Raw genomic sequence first — 27,697 nt, 5'->3', positions numbered from 1 at the left:
CTCTTCTCCCAAAACACCTTAACTGCACTTCTACAATGCCCAACCCGTTCTGAGCACTAATGCATGATGTAAATAATGTAACCAACTTCTGTAACCCATGCAAACAACTTCTGTATGATGTAATCTACATGATGTAAGTAACATATCCAATTTTTGTAACCTATGCTAGTAACTTCTGTATGATGTAATTTATGCAACAAATGTATGTAACCTATGCAAAGAAATTCTGTTTTTTCTGTTATTCAACCTAACGCCTTTGTAAGCGACCAATGTAACCATCCTTCTCAAGAAAAAAACGCCTAGATGCCTACGGGTTAGGCGCTCTATACAAATGCCAAAATAAATAAATAAACTAAGCACCACATTGGAGCACTTTGGGTTCATGTGAGTGCACATTTGGGGTATAAAGCAAATGGGGAAATGGGGGTAAAAAAGGTTGTTTATGCACATTTCTTTTGTAAGGGTAGACTTGGAGTGTGGATGTGAAATTAGTTGAGGTTGCAGGGATTGGGAAAGTGGTTGTTTTTGATGGAGTGGTTGAACTGTTCTGTGTTGTATGTCCCTTGTATATATATTTTTTCCACTTAGTTTTTATTGAAAATTTTGGATAACAAAACAAACAGTAAATCACAAGAGACAAAGTCAAAAGTTTGGCCTCACTCCCACCCCTTGCTCTCCCACTCCCAGCCTGTGAACAACTGGGCCATTGGGACTTTGAAATGCCCTTTGTGGGACCATTAGCCATAGGTGGACTGACAGGTAGGGTTCACTGAATGCAATAAGAACAATGTGGACGTTATTGAATGGTTTACAATGAGGCAGTGAAGTAAGTCCCTTCAGAGCAGGAATTCTTAGAATCGCATAGTGCCATAGTCTTCATGAAGGAGCACAGCTGTCCATTCCTGCACAAAGGCGTTCATTGTATCGTGGGTCAGCGCTGCTAGTTTCTCATAGGTGAAAATAGCGCAGAGTTTGGCAAGCCAATCCGCTTTGGTGGGGACTGAAATATTCTTCCACTTCTGAGCCAGGGCAAGTCTCCCAGCACTCAACATGGCCTGGACCACCTTGGGAGTACTACTCGCTCCTGAATCGGGGGAGGGGGATGCCAAATAATATTTCAATAGGGTGCAAGGGAAGAGAGATGCCCACTATATCTTTGATCCAGCTCAGGAGCTCCGTCCAGTAAATCTGAATGGAGGGGCGATCCCACCATAGGTGATACCAGGTTCCCCACTGGCCGCACTCCCTAGGACAGAGGGGGGAAACACCAGAGAACATCTTAGACAACCTATCAGGGGGGAGGTGCCACGTACGGAGGAGTTTGAAGTTATGCTCCATGGCCGCGGTGTAGAGGGAGCCAGAGAAAAGCACCACGAAGAGTTTAGGCCATGCCCCTTCTTCCAGTGCCACTCCTAGTTTTTACTCCCAGAAACGTTTCAACCCCTGTCTGCCTTCAAGCTGGGATGTAATCAGGACCTTATAAATCCTGGACAGGGACCCCCTTCTCGAGGTGGACTCTGTGATTACTCTCTGCTGAGAGGGCGGGCGAGGGAATCGCCCCATTTGGAGCTGGTCAGAATCCCCTTCACTCCTAGGTAGTCGAAGATTGACTTTGGGTGGTCCCCCATGCCTTCCACTAATTTGTCACACTCAATAAAGATGTTATGTTGAAATAGATGGGCAGCCCATTCTAGTACCATATCAGACCAGTTTTGGGTTTCTCGAAGACCTCTCTTGCCCAGTTCAAGGGGGGGGACCCCACAGGGAGGACAGGGAGGAGGGCCAGGAAGAGAGAGCTGCATTTGATTTGTCGCATTTCCAGAGGGCCCATAGGATTGATAGTGTCAGGCAGTTTCTAAAGGTATCAGCTATTGGGTAGATCTCCGGCTGAGCCCCACAGGAGATCTCTTACTTTCCTGGGGTGTGTATGGGTGTCTTCTATGTAGGACTAAAAGGTTTGCATTTCATCTCTCATGTGTTCCAGCATCAAACTAAACTGGGCTGCCTGATAGTAGTGGCGGAAATCAGGGAGAACAACCCCCCTCCCCCCCCCGAGACCTTGGGAGGGTCAGGGTAGTGTATTTGACTCTTGGTCTCTTATTATTCCAGATAAACCTTTGGGTCATGGAGTGCTGGGATTTAAAGAATGCTTCTGGTATTTTTGTCGGGAGAGAAGTGAAAAGATAAAGAAGCTGAGGAAGAATGTTCCTTTTAATGGATACCATATGCCCAAACCAAGAGAGGGTCAATGGAGCCCATCGTTGGAGGTCTGATTTTATCTTGGTAAGGATGGGGGCAAAATTTAGTTCGAAGAGGTTCCCCAGGTCCCTTGGGAGAAGAATCCCCAGGTACGGAGTAGCCGTGCGCTCTATTCTCATACCCCTCACAGATTCTCTCTTCAGTGTCCCTGTCCCCCACTCCCATTGGCATGAGGCATGATTTTGCGGGATTAACTTTCAACCCAGAGAAGACCCCAAACGCTTGTATCAGATCTAAGAGCTGCGGGAGCGAGACGTTTAAGTTGGTCAAGTATATGAGGATATCGTCTGTGAATAGTGAAAGTTTGAAATCAAGAGCCCCACACCTAATCCCTGTGATCTCATGATGCTGTCTTATGGCTATGGCGAGGGGCTCCATTGCGAGAGTGTATAGGAGGGGGGAGATGGGGCAGTCTTGGCGCGTCCCCCACAGAGAGGGGGAAAGGAGCCGAAATGGTACCATTAACCATCACTCTAGCAGAGGGGCCATTATACAAGGAGGCAATCCACCCACGGAATCTCACCCCTAGCCCCATCTTTTGCAGTACCTTACCCATATATGCCCAATATGACACGGTCGAATGCCTTTTCAGTATCGAGTGAGAGTAGGTAGGCCTCTACGTTGTTACTGGCGGCCTCGTACATTAGGTCCAGGGTTTTCCTGATGTTGTCGGATCCCTGCCTACCCGGGACGGAGCCCACTTGGTCTCCATGGATCAGGGACGGGAGGTGCTGAGCCAGTCTATTGGCAAGAAGCTTGGCTAAGACCTTCACATCTGTGTTGAGTAGTGAGATAGGTCTATAGGATTGGCAAATCGACAGATCCTTCCCCCTCCTTTGAGATGACCACAATTCGGGCTGATCGCATGGACTGGGGGAGGGTCCCCGATTCAAGGGTTGCATTAAATAGTTTTGAGAGAAACGGAGTTAGAGTGGAGCGGAAGGATTTATAAAAGAGAACCGTGAAGCCATCTTCACCTATTGTGGTGCCCCCCTTCATGCTGGCAATAGTGTCCACAACCGCTTGAGGTGTGATGGGGCTATCTAGGGGGTCCACTTTCTCCGGGGGCAGGCAGGGGATCGGGAGGAAGTCCAGGAAGTTGTCAACTTCCGACCCGTCTCCTGCATATTCTGATGTATGGAGACGCTCGTAATATTGGCAGATTTGCTACACTATCCCTGGATTGTCTAGACAAGTAGGTTCTCCAGGAGGTCGAATTGCATTCACCCTTCTGCTGTTTCCGAGTTCCCTTAGTCTCCAAGCTAGGATCCTATTCGCCTTCTCCCCCTTCTCCATATAACTTTGTTTTAGAAAGGACAATTTTCTTACAGTCTGCCCAATCAGGAGTGTGGCCAGTTTCGCCTTAAGTCGTTGGAGCTCTGCCCACCTATCCGGAAACATCTGGGATCAGAGTTTACCCCCTGGCTGAATCGCTTCTATTTTGTCTCTAAGGATTTTCTCCTCTTTAGCCCTTACCTGCTTCCTTGCGGACCCATTCCAATTAGGACCCCCAGGCTAGTGGCCTTAAAGGCCTGCCAGACTACCACCTCCCCGTTGTCGTTAATCTCAAAATATTACTTAATTGCTGCGAGGAGTGACTGGGTCGATTCTTTGTCCTTCAACAAGAGATCATTGCAGGTTAATCTCAAGCTCTCGGGAGGGCCCGGGGGGGATCCCCACCTGGACCTGAACTAGGTCGTGGTCTGACCACGGGATTAGCTCAACACCAAAATCGACTATACTCTCATGCACTGAGTCGTCGACCAAGATATGATTGATCCTAGAGAAGGAAGAGTGTGGACTGGAAAAGAAAGCAAAGAAGGGGCTTACTTCCCTGGCGTGTCGAGTGAGAGTCTAGGAGACCAAGCTAGTCGTTGGTGCTGTGAAAGGAGAGAGCTATCTTTCTTTGTGACTGCACATCTGTGTAAGGTCGCTCAGACTTTCTATTCTGCTCAGGGTGGAGGACTATGTTGAAGTCGCCACCTACCAGGAGGATCCTCTTGGTGAACGCCATGATTTATGGCACCATCCCCGCCAACAATTGGGCCTGCGCTTCGTTAGGGGCATAAACCTATACCAGAGTCACTTTATTACCCCTGATTTGCCCTTTTACCATTAAATAGCGACCTTCTGGGTCAGTGCGCTGAGCCCCTGCTACAAACAGTGGTCAAAGTACCATATCAGACCGGGAGCGGTGCTCATCTACTTTTTTAAATTACCTTTTACAGCTCCTATACTTTTATTTTGAAAAGAAACTGTTCCGGGATGGTTTCATTTTAAAATAAAAGTGTAGGAAGAAGTTAAAACTTGTACTTTCAGTGCACTGCACAGGACGGTCCCTTAAACTGCAGGTGCAAGTGTTTGGGGTGTGTATTGTTTATGGGAGGGGACGTGGTGATGGGGTTTGTGGGGAGTGGGTGTAGGCCAGCAGGTGACATAGTTCCACTACTTCTTTTCGTACACTTTGACCACTTGCTACAAAGTGTGCTCTGGGAGGGATAACAATCGCAACCCCTCTTTTTTTTCGTTGGGAATGAGGCGTGGAATACATGCTGTATGGACCTGGATCCAAGCACCATTTCCCTACCCCTCTCCCAGTGGGTTTCCTGTAGGAACAAGACGTGTAGTTTTAACTTATGGAATTCCTTCACCACTAACGATCTCTTCTTTGAAGTATTTAGGCTTTTGGGCATTCAGCGAACCCAGTGTCAAAGAGAGAATTGCATTAGCCATTAAAAAGGTATATTGCTCCCAGGGACTCAATAGGGGTGCACATGTGACCCGCGTCCCTTTTTCGTTTTGGCCGTTGCAAGTGCTCCTTAAAAGGAGCGGTCCCCGGTAAATTCAAGTTCCCATTCGGTAAATTCAAGCAACAGTAAACTTCAAACAAGTTTGTCTTATCCCCCAACTGACCCTCCTGGCCTGCTCTGGATGCCTGGACTACCTGCGACATAAGAGATGTCGCTAAAACCAGGCCACCAGCGTCAGCCTCCACTAAGCTGTTAAGCAATGGTATACAACAAACACTCTGAGCCCTCCCGCCCCCCATTCCTTAACCACTAAGTCAAACGTCAACAGAACTTTCCCTGGGATGGGTAAACCAGCCAGTAAGAGGAGCTTCCCTTAAACTGCGGAAAGCTATTAATCTCAATTAGCTGTTGGGAGATGACCGCCGCCTAGTTCTCACAACATGATTTGAGGGTGAGTTGCGGTTAGTCGTTAGCGGGTCTGGGTGAAGCCAGGGCTACTGGCCTGAATTTTCTGTTTTCTGTTCTGTCCTGGTAGATTGTGACCCTCGTGCCTTCCCACTCGATCAGGCCCTTCCTGCACGCCAGCTTGAGGATCTTGTTCTTTTTCAAATAGTAATGGAACTAAACCAGGATTGACCTGGGGCCCTTGTGTGCCCTGTCAATGGTTGGTTCGGTGGTGTTGGTGTCATCAATTTACTGATCACCTCCTTGACGACTCTTTCAATGTCCGACTGCGATTCACCTTCCCCTTCCGGGATCCCCAGGAACCGCAGGTTGTCGCGGTGCTCCCTATTTTCCAGATCGTCCAGTTTAGTGTAAATTTCTCCTCCCTTCTCTCCGGCTCTGCCAGGCACATGTCTATTTGGGTCTCTAAAATATCAACTGACGTCTGGTTAGTTTCAAGGGCCTGGACACGGTCTTCCACAGAGTCTACCTTTTTATCCAGGGAGTCAAGTCTTTTTCTGACTACCGCTCTAAAGCCTCGGATTTCCTCTAAGAGGGCTGTCATGTTTTGTTCATTGTGTAGGTGTCCATTGCCTCCCGATTGCACTTTATTAGGTTTACTGGCTGTCTCCATTTCGTTCACCGGGGAGTGGCGAAACTTTTGCAGCGACTGGAGTCCGTCCATTGGAGGAAACCCCGGGATGTGGGTCCCTCAAGCTTGTTGGAGTTCACAGAGTGGGGAGGGTCCGGAGGGAGACTCCCAAGGAGTCCATTCTGGAAGCCAAGGGCGTCAAGCGGGAGACTTTACCCACCGCCTGTGGCCCTCCGGGTAATATCCAAAATCGTGAAACTTAGCGTGCTCCGGGTCTTTGCAGGATCAAAGGGTAGTGCTACTGGAGGTCTACCCAGGGGGCACCCCTCTCCTCTGGAATGGTCTCTGAGGACCTCAGGGCTGTGTGGTTTGCTGCTAGCGGATTATGTGGGTAGGGCTGATACCCCAGGCAAAGTCAGCCTGTCCACCTTTGGTCCACTAGGAGGCAGAGTAGCAGGCCCCAGCTCCCCAGATGTCAGTGGGATAGGTTGAGGGTCCTTGGTTGGCGCCTCTCTGGATTGTCTCCTGGATGCTGTATTGTTCTCCGAACTCAGCCCGGGGGGTGGGGGGGGAGGGTGTCCTTCTGTGCACCGACTGCACACCAAAGGGTGCTATTCTCTGTTTTCTTCCCTCTGCCGGGTGGCACAGGGGATGGAGGGCTGGGATCACCCCGCGGGTAGGCTGTTGGACGGCTGGAAGGCTCAGGGGAGTGTGGCACCTGGTGCCGGATGGCAATGAGATGATACCTACAGAGTTTTCTGTGCCGGGAGGGCTTCCTCCTGGTCAATTCCTCCCTCTTCCTCTTGTCCCCAGACAGAGGATTTGGGGCCCCCGTGGCCCTCACGGCCCACCGCAGGACAGGCTGGTCAGCGGGTTCCCCACTAAAGTTTGGTTTGGGTTGGCGGGGTCATCAGCCCCACCCGCCCCTAGTGTCCGCGCTGGCAGGCGGCACAAGGCAGTCTCTTCAGAGGTGTATACCGTTGCTGGGGCCCCGGTGGTGGGCGCCTTGATGGGTTCACCGTGAGAAGCTAGAAGCACCCTCAGTGCTTTAAAATGGGGTCCTCGCCACCACGTCACATGCCCAAAAGGTCTAAAATGGGGGGGTGGGCCTCGACCCCCGCAGAGCACAATCCGGCAATAGTTGACCAGAGCAGGGGACAGCGAAAGAGGAGAGGCAGAGGACGAGGCACAGCTTAAGATGAGCTGAGTGCTCCTGCAGGCAGAGGTAGCAGCAGGGCCCAGAGGCATATGCAAGTCCGGGTATGGCTGACGGCGGAGGGCCTTTCCGGGATGCATTCTCCGGAATGCGCCAACAGTAACCGTTCCAATCAGGGGGGATTCAAGCCCCCAGCCCACCTCACGGCCCCCCCCATGCCACCGGCACCTATCTCTGGCTGTGCGTGAAGATGTTGGCCAGCAGGCAGTGTTGTGGCGTGGCGGCTGTCCCCCTCTCACCTTCGATGTCTGCCTTGGAGGGAAGCTCCGGTGTAGTCCTTCTGGGGAAACAAAGGGTAGCTGGGAGCACTACCGGGTGCCTTGATGTTCCCACCCGCTGCGCTCCGCTGTCGCGCTCCTCGGGTGGTGTGCTGCTGGGCACAGGAAAGAAAGGCTTTTCTTCTGGGGTAGGCACTCGGGTTAGCTTGGTGGCACCTCCTATGCCAGGGTTTGGCTTACTACGAGGACCGGGGCTCCTCTCTCGGTTCACTGGGCTGCACGGGGAGAGTGGCCATGTAGAGCCCAGCAAGCACGTCGGGCAGGCCTCCCGGTTGTCACAGTGTGAGGCAGGTTGTCCTGGGCCTCAGGGGCAGGAGGGAAGTGCAGGCGCCCTGCCTCCACTTTTGGAAGTCTGTAGCTTCTGACTGCGGGAAAGTTGAAGCGCCGGGACAGCTTCAGTGTGTGCCTGGGGGGTTCACATTGCTCTTGGGGGGTTAGTCTCCTCCACTGGGCCCACGAAAAAGGGGTGCAGAACTAACAGAGATGTATTGGCACATCTCAGCGTCCCCTGGTGGTCTCCCCACTTGTACATATTTTGTACCTAATTCGAGGCTTGTCCTCATACCCTTTCGTTTGCTTGTCTGGTTGGCTGGAGCCCTCATGTGAAGGTGGGCTGGTATCTTAGGGTAAGTCCAACCATAGATACCTTTCTGAAGTATGCCTTGACATTCTTTTGTATTAGCCGTGTGGGCAGAGCCCCTCCCCTCGATTTTCTTGGTTAGTCGAAGTAGTGAAGGGGAAAATTCCTGTAGTCAGGAAAAGACAGTTTTGTAGTCTAGAAGGCCATAATAGTGAAAAAGGGAGCAAGAGCAGCGGTGCTTTAGTGGAAAGCATTGTCCCCCCTATGCTCGAGATACTATCTTTTGTGTATGAATGAGAAATAGAATTGAGTCCAATTGTGAAGTGATGTAATATCGGTATAGACGAGTACAGTGAGTGTGTGTGAAGCGCAACTAAGCAATTGGGTAAGAGTAAAAAAGGAGTTCTTCGGATGAACATTTTTTGTGCCATGGGTTCGGCTTGGTATCAGGTTTCTGTGAAATGATTTTATGTTTGTGATAAACGTCGAGCGCAATATTGAATCATTTGTGCCAGGGGTTGCTCGGCTATAAGGTGAACATTCCAAAATACCACAGGCAGTGGTTGAGGGAAACTGTGACATTTTTGGCCTATTGAGGGAACCTATGAGGAGTTAGGAGAACCTGCATACTGTTTTAACTACAAAGCACAAGGGCCTGAAGTTAGAGAAGCAGTTAAACATAGTGGAATTATGGAGGTTGTATGAAAAAGGCGGGAAGGCCCAAATGTTGAAATTGTGGGGGATGGCCAAAAAAAGGTGCAGGAATTACTTCGGCACTGCCCCCATTACAGTGCTCACCTTTATCGCCCCACATAGAGGTACACAGACCCTGAGTTCGTACCACCAATTTCCCCAGTGACTACTCCAGTGGTTGTGAGACGGACACAGATAACGCCTCCATCAGTTATGGTTTCTAAGAATTGGGATTTTGGGGAAAGTGGAAAGGTAACTCCAATAGTTAGAGCTGCAGAAAGGGTGAAAGCGGAGAGCGGGTAGAGGATAATTCCCCTGACTGCTAGGTTAGCAGATAGATTTAGGGTGGAGGAGTGAGAAAGAGTGAGGGCAGCAGTCAGAAGAGTGGATGAAGGATTGAAAATGAGAGGAAGAAGAGGTTGGGCTTTTTCCCGCTAGGATAGAGGATAGGCTGCGAAGAGTGGTAGAGACACAAGAGCGAGAAAAAAATGAAGCAAGCGCTAAGGCTAGCCGAGGAAGAGGCAGTGCTGCTACAGTGGCAAAGAGATGAAGAGCGGTAATAAGTGAGAAGAGAGGTAAGGGATGTAGAAGAAGGAAGGTGGAGACATGGGCAGGTTCTTGTTAGATTGGCCAACTCGGTAATAAGAACGGTTGAGGTGAATATGGAGAACAGGTATGCTGATACAGTTACAGGGGCTGATCAGGGAGGATCCTAGATGGCACCCTATAGTAGTGCTGATCATGCTTCTGTACCTGTAGTAGGGTCAGGGGATGTGGTAGCCAGAGTGGAAGAGGGATGGGAATCAATGTCGAGAAGGGAAAGCAGGGTGTAGTCACCATACCTCCTGCTCAGTAGCAGTGATAGAAAGTACTCCATGGAGCCATAGGATGCACCACAGTACTCGCATGGCTGTTGCAAGTAGTAGGGGAGAAATGGGGAAAGCCCCAGAAAAAAACTGGGGTAACTCAGTTTCTGTTCTCCAGAAGGGTCTGGGAAGGGCGTATTATGTCCTGTGGTCTCATATGGACCGGTGTAACTTGATGAAGACACTCTTTGCTCACTGCAGGGGCAAGTAAGTAGATTTATGCATTAGAGATATGCACTGCCGGTGCCATGTTGTCCAAAATGTATATGAAGAGCTTATTCATGCCCCTAATGGGGCAGCAGTGAGACGAGGTTTGGAAGAGATTGGGGTATCCAGGAGTTCAGTTGGATACAAGTACCCATGATGAAGCAGCTTTTAATAATCTTGAGGCACAGGTATGGTCGGGCTTTGTGGATTATGTATTCGTATACGCCTAATGGCAATTCAATTTGAGCTAAAACAATGAAATTGGATGATGATCCTGCCAAACACATTGAGTTAATTTAGGAAATGTGGAGGACGGAAACAGGAGAAACATGAACAAGAATGTGGTGATTTATTTTACACATCCTGATGAAGAGATCTTCCCAAAGAAGTCCAGCACGATTTAGATAATGTGGTAGGGATGCAGGCCAATGGTTGGCCAGAGATTCACGCACATATTGAGCATTTTTACAAAAGAAGACAAGAAAAAGTGAAGCAGAGTGTAGAACAGACACAAAAAGCAGAGGCTAAGCTTGTTAAAAAGAAATTGATGAAGATTTGTCTAGAAGGGGAAGTAATTACAAATTCTATGGAGGGATAGCAGGGGCATCGGGAAAACAGCGACACAGTGATTTGGATATGACACAGGGGTGGATGGATGGTATATCCCCCGCCTAAAGTCAATGAGAGGGATTCCGAGGAGCAGGGGAGAATTTCCACAGGGGAGTGGGTCATTGGCAGGTTCGGGGGAACGGGTCCCCGATTTAATGGGCCAACGGGAAGTGATTATGGAGGTCTTAGGGGATTCGGTTTTGGTCATGTGGGAGGTTGGGACACATGTCACAAGATTGTCGTTAAGGACCACAGTATTTCAACATGGGAGCACAGCAGATGCAACCCCCGGCCCTGCCATATTCCCCAAGCTCTGTGCAATTGCAGCAGGCACGGGTTGAACAGAACCCAGCGACTTGGACTGCACCGATTTATGGGATCCCACCAATCATGCCAGCACAAGCATTGGTGCAGACATGGAACAAGGATCCTTTACCCCAAGGAAGAGTTATGCACTATGTTAAGATGGATTTCTAAACTCTGACCTGGTGGCCAGAAGTTTAGGAGGCCACCCTGGTTTAGTGGAACAGGGGAACCTCCTGGACTAGCCAGACCAATCAAGGTAGCTTGGTGGCGGTCAAGACTAAGTCTCAGGAGGGGTGAGAGTGATTGGCAGCCCACATTGAGTACACACAGTAATGAGACACTGATTACTCTTAGACAGGTGTATATAAAAAATCCATGTACATTTATTAATTTCCTTATAATGAAACACAAATAACAACAGTAATGAGAAACAATTACCACACAAGCGTTTCGCTAGATTACATATATACAATTTCTTTTAGCCTAATGCAAGATGGGGGGAAAACACATCCACAACCTGTAAGAGAACGGGGGTGTCCCGCTCACCTGATTCCCACGGAGGCGCAGGTCTGGCTTCGAGTGCTGATGCTTCTTCTATGGTGAAGCGCAGGACACTGAAGATGGACGGACTCACTGGCTCGCAGGAGTATTCCCCTGTGCGTGAAAAGGGAGTATTACCTACTGACGGAATAATGCTCAAGCCTCCCACTCCCTTCCAACCCTCCACGATACCCTTCCTCGATTCCCCGTGAAGTCTCACCTTAGGGTTTGGAAGAACGAGCTCTCCATCCTGCTTCTAATGCAGGGGCGCGTTGAAACCCAGTTACTTCACTGGATTGAGGTTTGATGGGAGTTCAAAATAGCTTGACTATTCAGGTAAGGCGCTGTAAGAGTTCAGTAGCAAGTTCAAAAGTTCAAGCTTAATAATAATGTTCATTGTCTTATTGCAGCAAGCGCTAACGCTTATGTCTTTTTCCCCTTAGGGGCCGGGGTTCGGAATGCCGGAGATATGGCGCCGACCCGAAGTGAAACGTGCAGTTCCCGTAAATGACAGGTAAGTTCTGGATGAGCGTTCGGGTAATGTCTTTGCATTCGCTCATTCAATGTCTTTGTCTTTTTTCCCCATAGGGGCCGGGGTCCGGAATGCCAGGAAGCGGCAGGACCCGAAATGAAATGGGAATGACCCAATCAGGTAAGTCTTAGAAGGAAACTGGGCTTTTCCTATTCCCTTCCTTCTCTCACCTTGTGTTCTTGTCTTTTTCTCTCTAGGCTCTGGGAAGTGGCTGCGGGTCCGGATGATCGCTGCTGAAGATGGAGGTGCCCAGGAAAGGTGAGTGAAATGCAGCGCTGCAGCGATCGAAGCGAAATGCTTTTAAAATGTCTTCCCTTTCAGGATCGTCGGTGTGAAGTCTCCGTGATGCAGCTTTAGCAGGTAAGGTCTTCTTTCTCTCCAATTCTCTCTTAGCAGGTGACCCAAGATGCTGACAGGCGTGGCTGAAGTCCAGATGCAGGAGCTGACACGGTGAGCCTCCAGCTGCGAGGAGCAGAACAACGCGAAGCGTCAGTTGCTGATCGGGCGTGGTTTAAATAGCTTTGGAAGAAGTTCCAGGTATGTATCCTTCCACCGATCAGGTATGTATCCTTCCCCAACCACACCCAGGGGAAAGTAGTTCCACAGGTAAAGTAGTTCCATTCAGGCCTCAAGAGGGCCTGGATGTAGCAGCATGGTCTGCATCAGGTAAGTGCACCTTAAAACACTTGAACACATGTCTAGCTTTATGAGCCTGGCGCCTAAGGCGCCAGGACAGGGGTCCAACATGAGCCTGGCCCTAAGGCGCCAGGACTGTGTCCAAAGGGCCCCAGCTTGGGCCCGCTGGCACTTCCCTGAGGGAAATGATGCCTGCCTCTGGGGTTGCTGGGTCGGACCTGGCTCCTTGGAGGTAGGCATCATGACAGTACCCCCCCCCCCCCTCAAGGCCCCTCCCAAGGTTGTTCCCTCCGGGGGTTTTGGCTTGTTCGGAAATCTCCGGTTGAACCTTTGTATTAATCGAGGTGCGTGAACATGGTTACTAGGCTCCCACGATCTCTCCTGAGGTCCATATCCTTTCCAGTCAACCAGATAGAAGAGTTTGGACTTTAACATCTTGGAGTCTAAAATGTCTTTAACTTCGAATTCTAATTCCCCTTCAATTTCAACTGGGTCTGGAGGCTTGGACAGTCGGGTCCCTGGTTGTACTGGCTTTAAAAGTGATGCATGAAAAACTGGATGAATACGCATGTTAGACGGTAAATCCAGTTTAAAGGCCACGGGATTGATTATAGCCTTGATGGGATAAGGTCCTATGAATCTGGGATTGAAGGTTCGCGGGCCCTTGAGGGGTAAATGTTTTGTTGCTAGCCATACCTGATCTCCTACTTGGTAAGGAGGAGTTTTACTTCGGTGCAAATCAGCGTTTTCTTTATACTTTTTCTTGGCTTGCTGTAAATGAGTTGCAGCTTCTTTGAAGGCTTGGGTTATTGTGGAATGCAGATGATTTACTGCGGGCATTTCCAGGGTCAGAGGTGGATCTTGATCAGAGGTCCGAGGATGGTGACCATACAAAGTATAAAAAGGAGTTTGTCCGGTTCCAGAATGCACTGAATTGTTGTAGGCATATTCTGCGATCCAAAGGATGTCTTTCCAATTTAACTCGGATTGGTGTAACATGCACCGAAGATATTGCTCGAGAGTCTGATTGGTTCTCTCGGTTTGTCCGTCGGTTTGGGGGTGGTGGCTGGTGGATAGTGGATAGCCGCACATCTATTTGTGCTAGTTGGCAACACTTCTTCCAAAAATGGGAGATAAATTGACTTCCACGATCCGAGACTAATATGGAAGGGAAACCATGTATGCGAACTATATTCTCCAGAAATTCCTTGGCCAAGGTGGAAGCTGAAGGCAAACCTTTCAAAGGGATAAAGTGGGCCATTTTGGAGAATAGATCCACAATTACAAGGATAGTGTTGTAACCTGCACAAGGAGGCAGGTCAGTTATAAAGTCCATTGACAAGGTGTGCCATGGTGCCGGTGGAATATCCAAGGGTTGCAGTAGGCCGGCTGGCCTTTTCTTTTGACCCTTGTTTTGGGCGCAAATTCTGCAAGACAATACAAAAGACTTTATGTCTTTTCTCCAAGAAGGCCACCAGAAGTGGCGTTTGATTTTTTCCACCGTTTTAGCGATACCAGGGTGTCCTTCCATTAATGATTCATGATAATGGGCAATACAAGTTCTTGCAATTCTTTACTAGGCAGAAACAACCGCTCCTGGAAGTAGGGTAAGTCATCCTTAACGGTGTAATGAGGACCCTTTTGACTCCATTCCAGTAAGGCTGAAGAGTCTAGAAGTTGTTTTACTTGCGTTTGGATGTCCTCAATAGTTTGCAATGAAGTTAGGCCTAAGATTCTTTGTTCTGGTATGATTGGCACAGGTTCTAAACTCGAATTGGGTTCTTCCATGCCAATCCGGGATAAGGCATCCGCTTTACCATTCTTGCAGCCAGGGCGATAGGTAATTACAAAATCAAATTCCGCAAAGAATAGAGCCCATCGGAGTTGTCGTGAAGATTGAGCCTTGGCCGTCTTTAAATACTGTAAATTTCTGTGGTCCGTAATTACGGTGATGGTGTGTCTTGCCCCGAGAAGGTAGTGACGCCAAGCCTTGAAAGCAGATTTAATAGCCAGTAACTCTTTGTCGGTAATTGCGTAGTTGATTTCAGGAGGAGAAAATTTCCTGGACCAAAAGGCCACAGGGTGTAGTTGGTTAGTTTCTGGGTCTCTTTGCGACAGGACAGCTCCCATGGCCGAACTGGATGCGTCGGTTTCCACAATGTAAGGGAGATCTGGGTGCGGTTGCTTCAATATAGGTGCAGAGGTGAATTTGGTTTTCAGGTCCTGAAAGACTTGTTCGGCCTCAAGAGTCCATTCAAAGCGTTTGTTTTTCTTTAGGAGAGCTGTGATGGGTTGGACTGTTCGGGAAAATTCCGGGATGAATGTTCGATAGAAATTGGCGAAGCCGAGCATGCTCTGAACTCCCTTCACCGAGCTAGGAGATGGCCATTTGAGGATGGCGTCCACCTTTCGTGAGTCCATTCGGACTCCTTGAGGTGTCAGGATGAATCCGAGAAACTCCACTTCAGTGGTATGAAAAACTCATTTTTCAAGCTTTGCAAATAGTCTGTGCTGGCGCAATTTCTCAAGAACTGCCCTAACATGTTTTCTGTGATCGGATTCTGAAGAGGAGTACACCAGGATGTCGTCAATACAAACAATGACACAGACGTCGATAAGTTCCCGAAGAACATCATTCATAAAGTACTGAAAGGCGGCAGGTGCATTGCACAAACCGAAGGGCATCACCTGATATTCGAAGAGCCCAAATTTGGTGCGGAATGCAGTCTTCCATTCGTCGCCTTCTTTTATACGCACCAGGTGATAAGCTCCTCGGAGATCTAACTTGGTGTACACACAAGCGTCTTTCACCTGGTCGACAAGCTCAGGGATCAGGGGCAGAGGATAACGATTCTTAATCGTTATTTGATTTAGGGCGCAATAGTCTATACATGTTCTAAGGTCGCCCTCTTTTTTCGGCACGAAGAACAGAGCTGAGGAGACAGGAGACTTGGACGGGCGAATAAAACCATTGGCTAGGTACTGATCTAAATACTGACGCAAATGTAGGTTCTCAGGTTCCGTAAGAGCATAAATCCTACTACAAGGTAGTTGAGCATAGGTTACCAGATCGATGTAGCAATCATAAGACCGATGGGGAGGTAACGTGTTAGCCTGTTCCTTCTGAAAAACGTCTTGGAATTCTTGGTATTCTGACGGTAGCTGTACAGGGGTGGAAGTTGCTGAGGCTAGACCCATAACTGGATTTCTTGGGTAACAAGTTGGTTCACAATCAGGAAAACTTATCTTCTTTGCTCGCCAGTCAATTCTGGGATTATGTGTTTCTAACCAAGGAATTCCAAGAATTACTTGAAATTGTGGGGCTTTGATCACATCAAACACGATTGCTTCCCGATGACCATCCTGACCCACCAGTGTCATTTCAACAGTGGAATGCGTTACAGGCCCTGAGGCTATTTCGGTTCCATCTACTGTAGTAATGACATCTTGGGTTACTTTCGGGCGGAGAGGGAGCTTAATCCTGGAAGCCAATTCACGGTCCATGTAATTTCCAATAGCTCCACTGTCGATGTATGCTTTTATAGCATGCAACTGCTGAGGCTGTTTTGGATCCACGAGCACCATTGGCATGACAAAATGCGAGGTCAAAGAGTTTGTTTTCAAGCTCAGCAAGCGGACCCCTACGCTTGTCGGGCTAGGTCGTTTCCCGAATCAGGTGTCAATAAATCGTTATCAGTGGCTCCAACCACCTTCTTAGGTGGTTTAACCGGACAATTTCGAAGAAAGTGACCGGAAGTCCCGCAATACAGGCAAAGTTGCATTTGCTGCCTTCTCTCTCGTTCCTTCTGTGTTAATGGTCCTTTAACACCGCCGATTTGCATAGGTTCGGATACGTCGGTACTCTTGGAGTTAGCGTGGGTTTTGATCGGTACTCGGGTTTCGTACTTGAACCGATCTGCTTTTCTATTTTGAAGTCTGTGATCAAGTTGAACCACCAAGTCTATGTAGTCTGCGCAGACCTGGGGTGGATCTACTATCTGAGCTACAACATCCTTAAGCTCTCCGCGCAGGCCTCGATGAAACAATGTGATCCTTTTGTTTTCTGGCCATCCAGTTTCCACAACCAGTCTATTAAAGGTGGCAACGTAGGACAGAAGATCCTGATTACCTTGTAAGGATAGCAGTTCGTTATCAAGGGCCTGTCCTTGAGAGTGTCGAGCAAACAATCTTTCCATGCTGGCCTGGAAACCCTGAAAATTCTGGAGAATGGGATCATCCTGATTTACCAATGGAATAGACCAATCGGCAGCACTGCCACTGAGGTAAGATAGTATAAAGGCTACCTTGGTCTGGTCGTTAGGGAAGGCCCCGGCTCTGCATAGAAAGTGTAAACGACATTGGTTCATAAAGACGGCATATTTCTTGGGGTCCCCCGCAAAACGTTCAGGCGGGGCCAAAGGCATGTGTCCAGGTAGATTGATTTGTACCGGGTTATTCAAACCCATTTATGTGGAAGTATCTCCGGAATTAGGTAAAGGAGTGTGCCCTGCCTGGGCCTGCAATAACCTTTTGGTCAGGTCATCTGTTCTTTCCTTGGATAGGATTAGTTCTCTTTTGAGAGCGTTAGTCTCCTGGCGGGCTGAGTGCACTTCTGCCCGTAATTCCCCCAAAAGCTGGGCCAGCTGATCTGTCTCGGAGGTCTCCATAGCGCCCGGGTGGGAAATTGTGGGTAGGCTTCGCGTTCAGTCACGCTCACCTGATTCCCACGGAGGCGCAGGTCTGGCTTCGAGTGCTGATGCTTCTTCTATGGTGAAGCGCAGGACACTGAAGATGGACTCACTGGCTCGCAGGAGTATTCCCCTGTGCGTGAAAAGGGAGTATTACCTACTGACGGAATAATGCTCAAGCCTCCCACTCCCTTCCAACCCTCCACGATACCCTTCCTCGATTCCCCGTGAAGTCTCACCTTAGGGTTTGGAAGAACGAGCTCTCCATCCTGCTTCTAATGCAGGGGCGCGTTGAAACCCAGTCACTTCACTGGATTGAGGTTTGATGGGAGTTCAAAATAGCTTGACTATTCAGGTAAGGCGCTGTAAGAGTTCAGTAGCAAGTTCAAAAGTTCAAGCTTAATAATAATGTTAATTGTCTTATTGCAGCAAGCGCTAACGCTTATGTCTTTTTCCCCTTAGGGGCTGGGGTTCGGAATGCCAGAGATATGGCGCCGACCCGAAGTGAAACGTGCAGTCCCCGTAAATGACAGGTAAGTTCTGGATGAGCGTTCGGGTAATGTCTTTGCATTCGATCATTCAATGTCTTTGTCTTTTTTCCCCGTAGGGGCCGTGGTCCGGAATGCCAGGAAGCGGCAGGACCCGAAATGAAATGGGAATGACCCAATCAGGTAAGTCTTAGAAGGAAACTGGGCTTTTTCTATTCCCTTCCTTCTCTCACCTTGTGTTCTTGTCTTTTTCTCTCTAGGCTCTGGGAAGTGGCTGCGGATCCGGATGATCGCTGCTGAAGATGGAGGTGCCCAGGAAAGGTGAGTGAAATGCAGCGCTGCAGCGGTCGAAGCGAAATGCTTTTAAAATGATGTCTTCCCTTTCAGGATCGTCGGTGTGAAGTCTCGGTGATGCAGCTTTAGCAGGTAAGGTCTTCTTTCTCTCCAATTCTCTCTTAGCAGGTGACCCAGGATGCTGACAGGCGTGGCTGAAGTCCAGATGCAGGAGCTGACACGGTGAGCGTCCAGCTGCGAGGAGCAGAACAACGCGAAGCGTGAGTTGCTGATCGGGCGTGGTTTAAATAGCTTTGGAAGAAGTTCCAGGTATGTATCCTTCCACCGATCAGGTATGTATCCTTCCCCGACCACACCCAGGGGAAAGTAGTTCCACAGGTAAAGTAGTTCCATTCAGGCCTCAAGAGGGCCTGGATGTAGCAGCATGGTCTGCATCAGGTAAGTGCACCTTAAAACACTTGAACACATGTCTAGCTTTATGAGCCTGGCGCCTAAGGCGCCAGGACAGGGGTCCAACATGAGCCTGGCGCCTAAGGCGCCAGGACTGTGTCCAAAGGGCCCCAGCTTGGGCCCGCCGGCACTTCCCTGAGGGAAATGATGCCTGCCTCTGGGGTTGCTGGGTCGGACCTGGCTCCTTGGAGGTAGGCATCATGACAGGGGGTTAACACAGGTATTACAATTGTCAATCTTCAGAATCAAAATCCTAACTTAAGCAGTCCAACCCTACGAAGTGGGGAGCCTTGCACTTAGATGTACAGCAGTGCATTTACAATGCACTGTTGTGATCAAGAGTGAAAATGGTACCTCTTCAGGGTGCTGTAGCAGTTCAGGAAGGGGCTTGATGTGATGAAGAATATTGTTCCTTTATTCAAAGAGGGTCTCCCCTTGCAGGTAGAGCATCCTTCGATGTTTGGGAATAGCTGGAGAGTGCAGGCTGCCCAGATAAGTGAGGATCTTTTATGGGATTCTCGTGCATAAAATGGGATCGGGTGTGCCAGGAGCCACTGGTAAGTGAAGCAAGTACTCACCGGCCCTCCGTACATTTCAGACCAAACTTTACCCGTTTAGTCGTGGTCACTTGTAGGTTCCAGCTTGGCAGTTTCTCAGTGATCCGGCTTTCAGTGGCTGCAGGACAAGATCATTGTCTGTGATGGGACAGAAACCTTTTCTCAGCTCACGAAGAACATTTCAATGCAGCAGGCTTCAGAACACAGGAGGGAAGATAGGCAAAGCACCTACAGCGACGGCCACTACAACGTAGTGACGTAGGAATCACAAAGGTTTGCAACGTGGCTCACTCTCTTTTTTTCATGACCCAGATGGGCTAGGACTACAAACTTTGGTGGAGGAGGGCCCATGACCACAAGCTAACCATTCCCCAAGTCTCGAGTGTCAACTCGGGACGGCATTGCGCCTATGCGATACCCCAGGGTAGATCTGGTCGGTTCACTGGACTGGCCAAGAACACTTCCGAGAAGTCTCTTTTGGTGGGTAATCAGGATGTGAAGACAGAGAGTAGTTGTTTCCACAAAAGCAGGGGTCCAACGGGACAGCAGTGTGCTCAGGTTGCCAAACGTTCCAGTGCGTCTCCATTGCTTCCACAGGTCTGCTTCAGTGTTTCCGGATACTTGGCGGCTTCTGTAGTTCGTAGTGATCAAATTCAATTAAGTGAGAACAGTAACTTCTTGCATTGTTACCCACCACTTGATGTATTTCCAGACAGAGCATACATGGGATTCATCCTAGAATATCTATACTCGCCTCCAATATTTGTGTAGAGGAGGTGAGTAAGGTAAGGGTAACAACACCAGAAGTTGCTATTCCCACATTAATTGAATTTGTAAATTGGTTAAGATGACATTGAGTTACGAAGAAAGTAATTAGTTTACTATTGTTTTTTAGATTACGTTGCTCACCCCATCCTCCTGTGAGGCAACACATAGCTGGTAGTTAACCTCTGTCCTGATGAAGGTTGGCAGAATTGAAGGGCAAGATATGTGATGCCCCACTCAATGTCGACCGAAACACGTGTCGACTGTTAGATTCCCTGTAACAGATACAGAGGGACACACCTGAAAATTTAGAATGGGTTTAAGCTTATAATTGTATTGTTTTTTATGAAATGGTGAAACTATGACACCATTTTTGTGAAAACATTAGAGAGTCTGTATGTACAAATGAGTGAAAGAGTATGAACGATGGGTGAAAGGCTAAGCTTCTTTTTTTAGATATGAATTTTGTATTGTATTAATATGTGATGAATTAAAATCATTCTCTGTGATTTACTGAAACAGAAGTAAGAGTACTCTGTCATCTTTATCTATTGGTCCACATTTTTTTGTTATATTGGTATACTCACCTGGAGGACCATAGATCTCTACCAGGTACCCTTTATTTTTGAAACCATTCAGGCATACCAGACATCCTGGCACAAGTAGCGTGGATTTGGATCAGACAGTCCCAGTCCTCTTCCTTGGCACTAGCACACGTGACATGCAAGAGCCCGCGAAAGATGCAGTTTTCGCAGGGTGCTGCATGCCCAAATAAGGAAGTGCCATTTCAGCTCGACCTGGGTGAAAAGTTTCAGACAAGATGGCCAAAGGACAGAACAAAAAGACTCTGTGGCATAGCCATGTTTGGCACTGGCCACCGTCAGGGACCAGACACAATAAACACGGTATGGTACAATAAAAAGAAGTAAAAATACCAGTAAACTAAACTGCTGCTACTAGTTCTTCCTAAGCATACTTGTCTCACCACCAAAAATGCGTAGTGTGTCTAGTGCCATAAAATGAAAAAGACCCCTGTGCGTGGTACAGTAAGGTACTTGGCGCACATATACAAATTTACCAAGAAATTGCAACATAGTGAAAGACTAAGGGTAACATAGTTTTCCAGTACTGACAGTCTGAAGGATGTGTCAGTTTCCCCATAAGAAATGAGTAAAAGCCCAGGGGCGTACAACTGAAGGCTTTGTTCCACTAAAAAAAAGTCTGTTAGGCCAGTCAAACGAAAGCAAAAAGTTTGGGTGTGGGGGGGTCCATAATAGGGAGTGAAAATTGTACTTTGAGAAATCTTTCCTAACACACTACACTGGAGCAAGTGTTTTCAGGGGAAATCCTTTTTCTCTCCCCGTTGCAGGAATAGGACATCCCACAGGGGTCTCTGATATGTCCAGTCCTGTCTGTTACCACCAATCTAGAAGAGGAACCCCGGATAGGTGTGCATGTATGTGACCAAGCGTTCTCATTCATGGTCGACACAGAAGCTGCAAAATCTTGCATCAAGGAAGGTGAGTTTCAATTGACGGGCAAAACGATGGAAACACAGGGATTCACTGGGGCTATCCTGTCAGTATCTTATACTGAAGGTCTTTGTATCAAGGTGGGTAATCAAAATTTATCAGCCCCTTTGTTGTATTGTACAGACACACAAGCCCATCATTTGGGAAGGGACAGCCTGAGCAAGTTGCAGATGTCGGTTGCCTTCATGGAGGAAGTTATTTTATGCTAAACCCCAGGGTTCTGTCCAGTAAGGGAAGTAGTGTGTTTTCGGACCTACTGTAGCGAGCGCACGATTAGGGGGTATCCAGTGCATGCCGCATTGTTTCTTTATGGGGTGATGGTTTTGTTGAGTTGGGTCCCGGTGATCAGAAATCGGGCCTGGCGGTACAATTTGAGTTCTTATTTTGACCTGATGGGCTGCAGGAAGTAACGCCAAGCACCATTCTTAGAGGCTGTAGTGATCAAGAAGAACTGGGTTGTTCTTTCAGGCACAGATGAAAGCAGAGAATGGCGCACAGTTCTGTGCATCGATCTGACCTTATCGCTAATGGACGTGTCCAACAAGCAATTGTTCGAAGACACTGAAGACACACGAGACATGGTCTTTGAAATTGGGGTACCTTGCCAGATAGCAATAGAGCAAAGGGAAGAATCACTGACCATGCTCATCATTAAAAATACGTTGCCAAATTGGAAGGGGGATTTGGGAAAAGTGCCAGACCATTTGGGGACCAGCAATACTCTAAAGAGTATGGGGCTTCTAAAGAGTGTTGGAGAAGTGAGGATAAAACTGAAACACAGTGAGATATTACTGCGGGTAAAGCAGCACCCCATGTCTAGGGAAGTGGACAAAGGGATTTATGAGACCATTATGGCACTGTAGAAATGAGGCATAATGCAACCTTCTGTGTCCCCATGCAATACGGCTATCTACCCTGTGAAGAAATTGAAGGTCCAGTTGGAGGGTGGTCCAGTATTTAGGCCTGCTCAATATTGTTGAGGTGGAATTTCCAGTGGTACCGAATCCTGCCACCATTCTCTGTAACATCCCTACTGGGTTGACCCCCCTTCACAGTAATTGATTTAAAAAAATGCATTTTTCTCTGTTCCCTTACACCCTGATTGGGGTACTGCGAATCTCTAAGTGGTTTTAACATGGTGGTTCAGATGGGCTTGGGGAATGTACATGTGTCCAGTACTGTAATTCAGTATGTGGTTGATATAGAAGTCTGTAGCAGATCAGAGGAGCTGTTCCGAGGAGACTCTTTTACACTCCTCACCCTGCTCGCGGAGAAGGGGTAGAAAGTGGACAAAGAAAAATTGTGGTACTGCCAGACAGAGGTAGTATATTTGGTCTGTGTAATCTTGCCTGCAGGAAGGAAGGTATTGCTGGAGAGAGCCACTGCAGTTTATAATACGCCTCAGTCAGTCACGTTGAAACAGATGCAGCAGTTTCTGGGGCTCTCTAACTATTGTAGATCATGGATCTTTGATTACTCTAGTTACGTGAGGCCCTTACAGCAAGGACTAAAGAAAGCACAGAAGGTGAAAGATCTAATAGAGTGGTCTGAGGAAATGGGCCCTTGCATTTGGTAAATTAAGGCTGTGATGAGCAATGCCACGGTCTTGATGACCCCAAATTACAAGACACCATTCTTTCTGTTTTCCCATTCAAATGGGCAGGTGATGACAGCGGTCCTGGTCCAGCAAACATAGCTGGGCCACAAACCGTTAGCGTATTATAGCGGACTCCTAGACCCAGTGATGCAGTAACTGTTCCCTTGTGAGCAAGCTGTAGCTGATTTTGTGATTCAAAAGTCATCGACCATTACTGTGTGGCACCCAGTGAAACTGTACATGGAGCATGAGGTTTTTGAGATTCTTGAAAAGTCCACCTTAGTGTTGGGTTATGAAGTCATTTTGTCAAATGCATCAATTCATCCCATACAATATCACCTAGTAAAACCCGCAACATTTGTAGCAGAGCCATTGCAGCCTGAGGATATTGTTCCCAATTGTGCACATTTTAGGGAGAAGAGGAAGAGAGGGTGAATGGGAAAGAGGGTAGCCTCGAGGTGGGGGTCAGGTGATTTTTGTTTATGGGTCTTCGACCATCCACCAGGAGACGGGTGAGAGGCATACAGGTGCATCTGTCATGGGTCTTGTGGATGGAGAGTACTGTGAGAAACCAAAGGGTGTCTCACCTACTAATCCCCATGGATCTCTCTCTCTCTCTCTCTCTCAGGTGGCCAGGGCATGGCATCACTTTTGGATCCAAACCCACGGTTTGGACCATTGCAGGAGGATCACCTGGGTGAGGGGTCTTCAGGGAGTGGGAGTGAGGCGACCGATGGTGAGACGCGGTATTCCCCCTTTTCCCATACACATGGCCCATCCTATTTTATCGGATTCGCCGCTGTCCCAACCACCCCCTTTCTACACAAACACTGGGCAGAGGAAGAGGGCGACTGAGAGTAAAGAGGCTAACCCTTACATATCTCATTGGATATGTCCAGCTAATTGGGTCAGGCACTGGACTTTAAGTGAATACATCTGATACCCATTAGCTCTCCTCACACGGATAAAAGGCGGAACATAAAGACACACTCTGAGCAAGGTGGAACATGAGCAGAACTTCCAGGGCAAAGGCAAACCTACTGGAGCAGAGCGACAGAATGAGGGACGAGAGCGACGGGTAGAGAACCCCAGGAGTTCCCTGCAGGGGGTCGTTGCCTCCAAGAAGCCCTGAAAGACATGTGGAGAAGACCAAATCCCAGACACGAAGATTACATTGTGTTTCAAGGACACCAGTGACCCTCCCGGGTGAACGGCAGAGTTGGAGAGGCTAGGCCAAGCCTGTGGTATTAACCTTGACTTACGAATTACAAACTGCAAAGACAAGAAAGAAATGCACACAGCCGGTAATTGTAATTGGTTATTTATAACGTGTTTAATACCCAGAGGTTTCTAAGTGCAGACCCGGTGATTGAACCTGCGTTGCTCCGTGTCGTCTTGCTTCCAAGGCGAGCATGTTGCCCCTGAGCTATCTTACCGGTGAGTTGGCAAACAAAATGAAAGACTGGTGTGTTTTAATGAAAGATTGAAGTTGCAACAGTGTATCGCTCAATTGAAGGCTGCACAAGGGTGGATGAGACACGAAGGAATGCACACCTGTGATAAACTTTGAATTACTCATAGCTGTGAAACCAGCGATACTGTGTAGCAGAGTGGTCCGGCGAAAGGAAGTAGCCCACCCAAAAGTCTCTGTGGAAGGTAAAATATTTGTGTTATGACGCGGTAAAGTCAATGAACTGTAGAAAGTGAAGTGATCAAAATTAACCGTGGCAGAAAGGGCGGGAGTAAAAAGGTGAACGTTTAACTTTTGTGCTTATGACATCGAACTACCCAGACCAAGAGAAACTGGGGCAAATAATACAAGAGTGTGAGTTGAAGGGAAAGTTGAAATGGTCCTGCGGAGGTCTATAATAAATGCCACGCACATTTGAAAGTCTTTGACATCAAGCCCAACCATGGGAGACCGGAAGTCTGATAAGTTAGGGGAAGGGAACCCCTTAAATATGTTAATTAAGCTTGGAGAAAGGAAACCCTGCAAGTGTTGTGCTTTGAAAGGTCTGAGCCTGACAGAGGGAGACAGGCGTGAACTTTTTTGTTGAACTGTGTTTTGGAAGCTGGTAAGAGACTTTAATGTGGAAGGCCAGGCGGGCCTCAATCCATGTTTTGAACTGCCTTTGTTTTGAGAAGCTGAGCCAGTGTGTGTCATCCTGTCTACGGATACCGCCTTACACCATGCTGTCTAACATGGGGAGGAGAGCTGACTCAGCCATATTTATTCTTTATATTCTAACACTGATTTTCCTGTGCATACATATTCTCCTTTACACACTTTTTGTACAAGAGGTATGACGGGCATTAGGTTTTGTTAGTATAGGCCATTTTGATTTAACAGCTACTCCCATCCTAGCTATAGGGTAAAGTAGTGATTTTTCCAAACCCTGAAAATTGAATAAAGGTTTTACAAATGTAACCTTTTGTGTCAGTGTCATATATGTAATACCGTGCCTCCCTTACACATGGTGTCTGCAGTGGGATACGACTCAATTGAGGGACCCTAAAATTCCAGAAACTTAGTCACAAAGCCTCAAACCCCTCTACGGCCACAAAAGAATCTGTAGGCTTTGACATTTGTAGAAGCAGAAAAGCCGCTATCCCTCCCGGGGAAAGAGGGATGATTCCCACGGACTTAGTTATAATACCCCTGTGGGTTGTTATATAAGATTGGCCCCAAAATCTGGCCTGGAAGTTTGGTCTAGATGTCCTAGCAGGCGTCATAGATCCAGACTTTCGGGGAGACATAAAGGTTCTCCTACAGAACCATGGCAAACCCCTGTTTGAAATGCATCCTGGGGAGAAAACTTCACAGGGAATTCTTGAGAAGGCTCTATTTCCCCGTTTTGAGGAAGAAACGGAACCAGAGGAAACAGAGAGGAATCTTAGGCTTTGGAGAGGCCGATGAGATACGTATCCCTGATGCAAAAAGGCAAGAGGAGCCTACCATGCTTTCGATCCAGCCTTTGCCCAGCAAAATGATCCAGTACTCCGAGGCTTTCTTACAAGTGATTCCTGAGGAAGAAGGAGAAGAAAAGGGGCGCCCCTTTTTCTTCCACAAACAGGGATTACTATATAGAAAGGAAACCTCCAGGGGGGGGCGCTGTTGAGCAGCCGACAAAATGGCTGCCTAGCTTTTCAGCTCCGTGTGCTGCCGCTCTGCATCTGCTTCCATCTGCGGTTTGCTACTCTGCCCCGTCTCCAGATTTGGCTCCCACATTGCTGACACTCGGGGCCACCTGCCTGTGAAATCTGGCCCCGAATCGGACCTTCTAACCCTGTATTCGGCTGCCGGCACTGCCCCCGTGTGGGGCCGAGCTGCGCCCTCGCACTCCCGGTGAACGACGCGGGCGGCGGCGCTGACTGACACCCGTGGCCGCTGCCGGCCCAGCGGTTCACCCCCGTCCGGCTCTCTATCTGGCCCCCGCGCCCGGCTGCCTTGTGGCTGGGACCGGGTTCGTTGCGCGGGGTCCGCCTGTGCCGCCTACGCTGACGCGCGTGGACGGATCCAGCGCGGAAATCCGGCGCCTGACATCTGCTACTCCTGGCGGCCGACCGCGGCTCGTGCGCCGCCTTTGCCTGGCTCTACCCCTGCTGCCTCTGTGATATCGCAGCACGCCCCGGAGACAACGCTCCCTCCGCGCCTAACGGCCCAGAGGCCTCTCTGGTCACCTCTGGGGACTGGACCATTGGCTGCGTGTGATGCCGCTTAAGACTCCGCTGAAGACGCCACTATCCTGATCCTGCTCACGGATGTGAACCGAGCCTGAGGTGAGGAGTTGGGGAGGCCATTGTGTGCAGTATTTTTCTGCAAACCCCCCTGGTACAATCTGACTGCCGCCCTAAGAACCGCGCTGTGCTCCATTAGGGTGAACTTTTTTAGCCACCACCCCCGGCGCTTGGATTTCTGGCTCAGGGACATTTATTATCCTTGCCTACCGGTTCTGCGGGCCGTTGCTACGCCACCAACAAGAGAGCAGCCTTTTCCATCTTGTCACTGCACCGCCCCGCTTCAGGGTACACGATACCCACACGAGACTAACCACTTTGAACATTCTGTACCACACGCCACACACGATGTCCACTAGGTCCAGGAACACTGGTAAAACAGGGGCTATGGACAAATTTGCGAAGGCCACCCCGAGGCCCGATTCGGCCCATACATCATGCGACCAGATCGAAGCACTACTCTCTGCAGAAGGCCCCCCCACGGACCTGACGGTCATCATGGAGTCAATGGCTAGAAACTTTGCAGCTTTTCATGAGAAGCTAGATGACATCAATGCAAATGTGGCCTCTCTTAGGACCAAACTAGACCAACAAGGGACGCGAATCACCGAAACTGAAAACAGGATCAGTTCCAATGAGGACAATATAACCACACTGCAGAGCACGGTATCCACCCTTGTCACGGACATGAAACTGGTGAGGGCCAAATGTGACGACCTCGAATCTAGATCACGGAGGAACAATATACGCATTATTGGGGTCCCGGAAAATGCACTGAAGGGTCGACTCGAACTGGCTGTCGAGAACCTCTTGAAAGACCTGTTGGGCAACCCGGATATGTCCCCCTTCTTCACCATCGAAAGGGCCCATAGGGCACTGGCCCCACGTCCCAAACCGGGAGACTTTCCGAGGCCCATTGTTGCAAAAATTCTGAGTTTTAGAGATCGGGATCAAATCCTCCGCCTCGCGCGTGAGAAGGGTGAGCTCAGATTGGACTCGCAGGTGATCCGAATCTTCCCTGACTTCTCAATCGCAGTTCAGCAGGAGCGTCGCCAATTTCTTGGAGTCAAGAAACTGCTC

The sequence above is a fragment of the Ambystoma mexicanum genome, chromosome 9 (assembly GCF_040938575.1).
Source record: "Ambystoma mexicanum isolate Mex_15411 chromosome 9, UKY_AmexF1_1, whole genome shotgun sequence".
NCBI lineage: Eukaryota > Metazoa > Chordata > Amphibia > Caudata > Ambystomatidae > Ambystoma > Ambystoma mexicanum.
The sequence above is the reverse complement of the archived record's forward strand: the minus strand, read 5'-3'. Positions refer to the sequence as shown.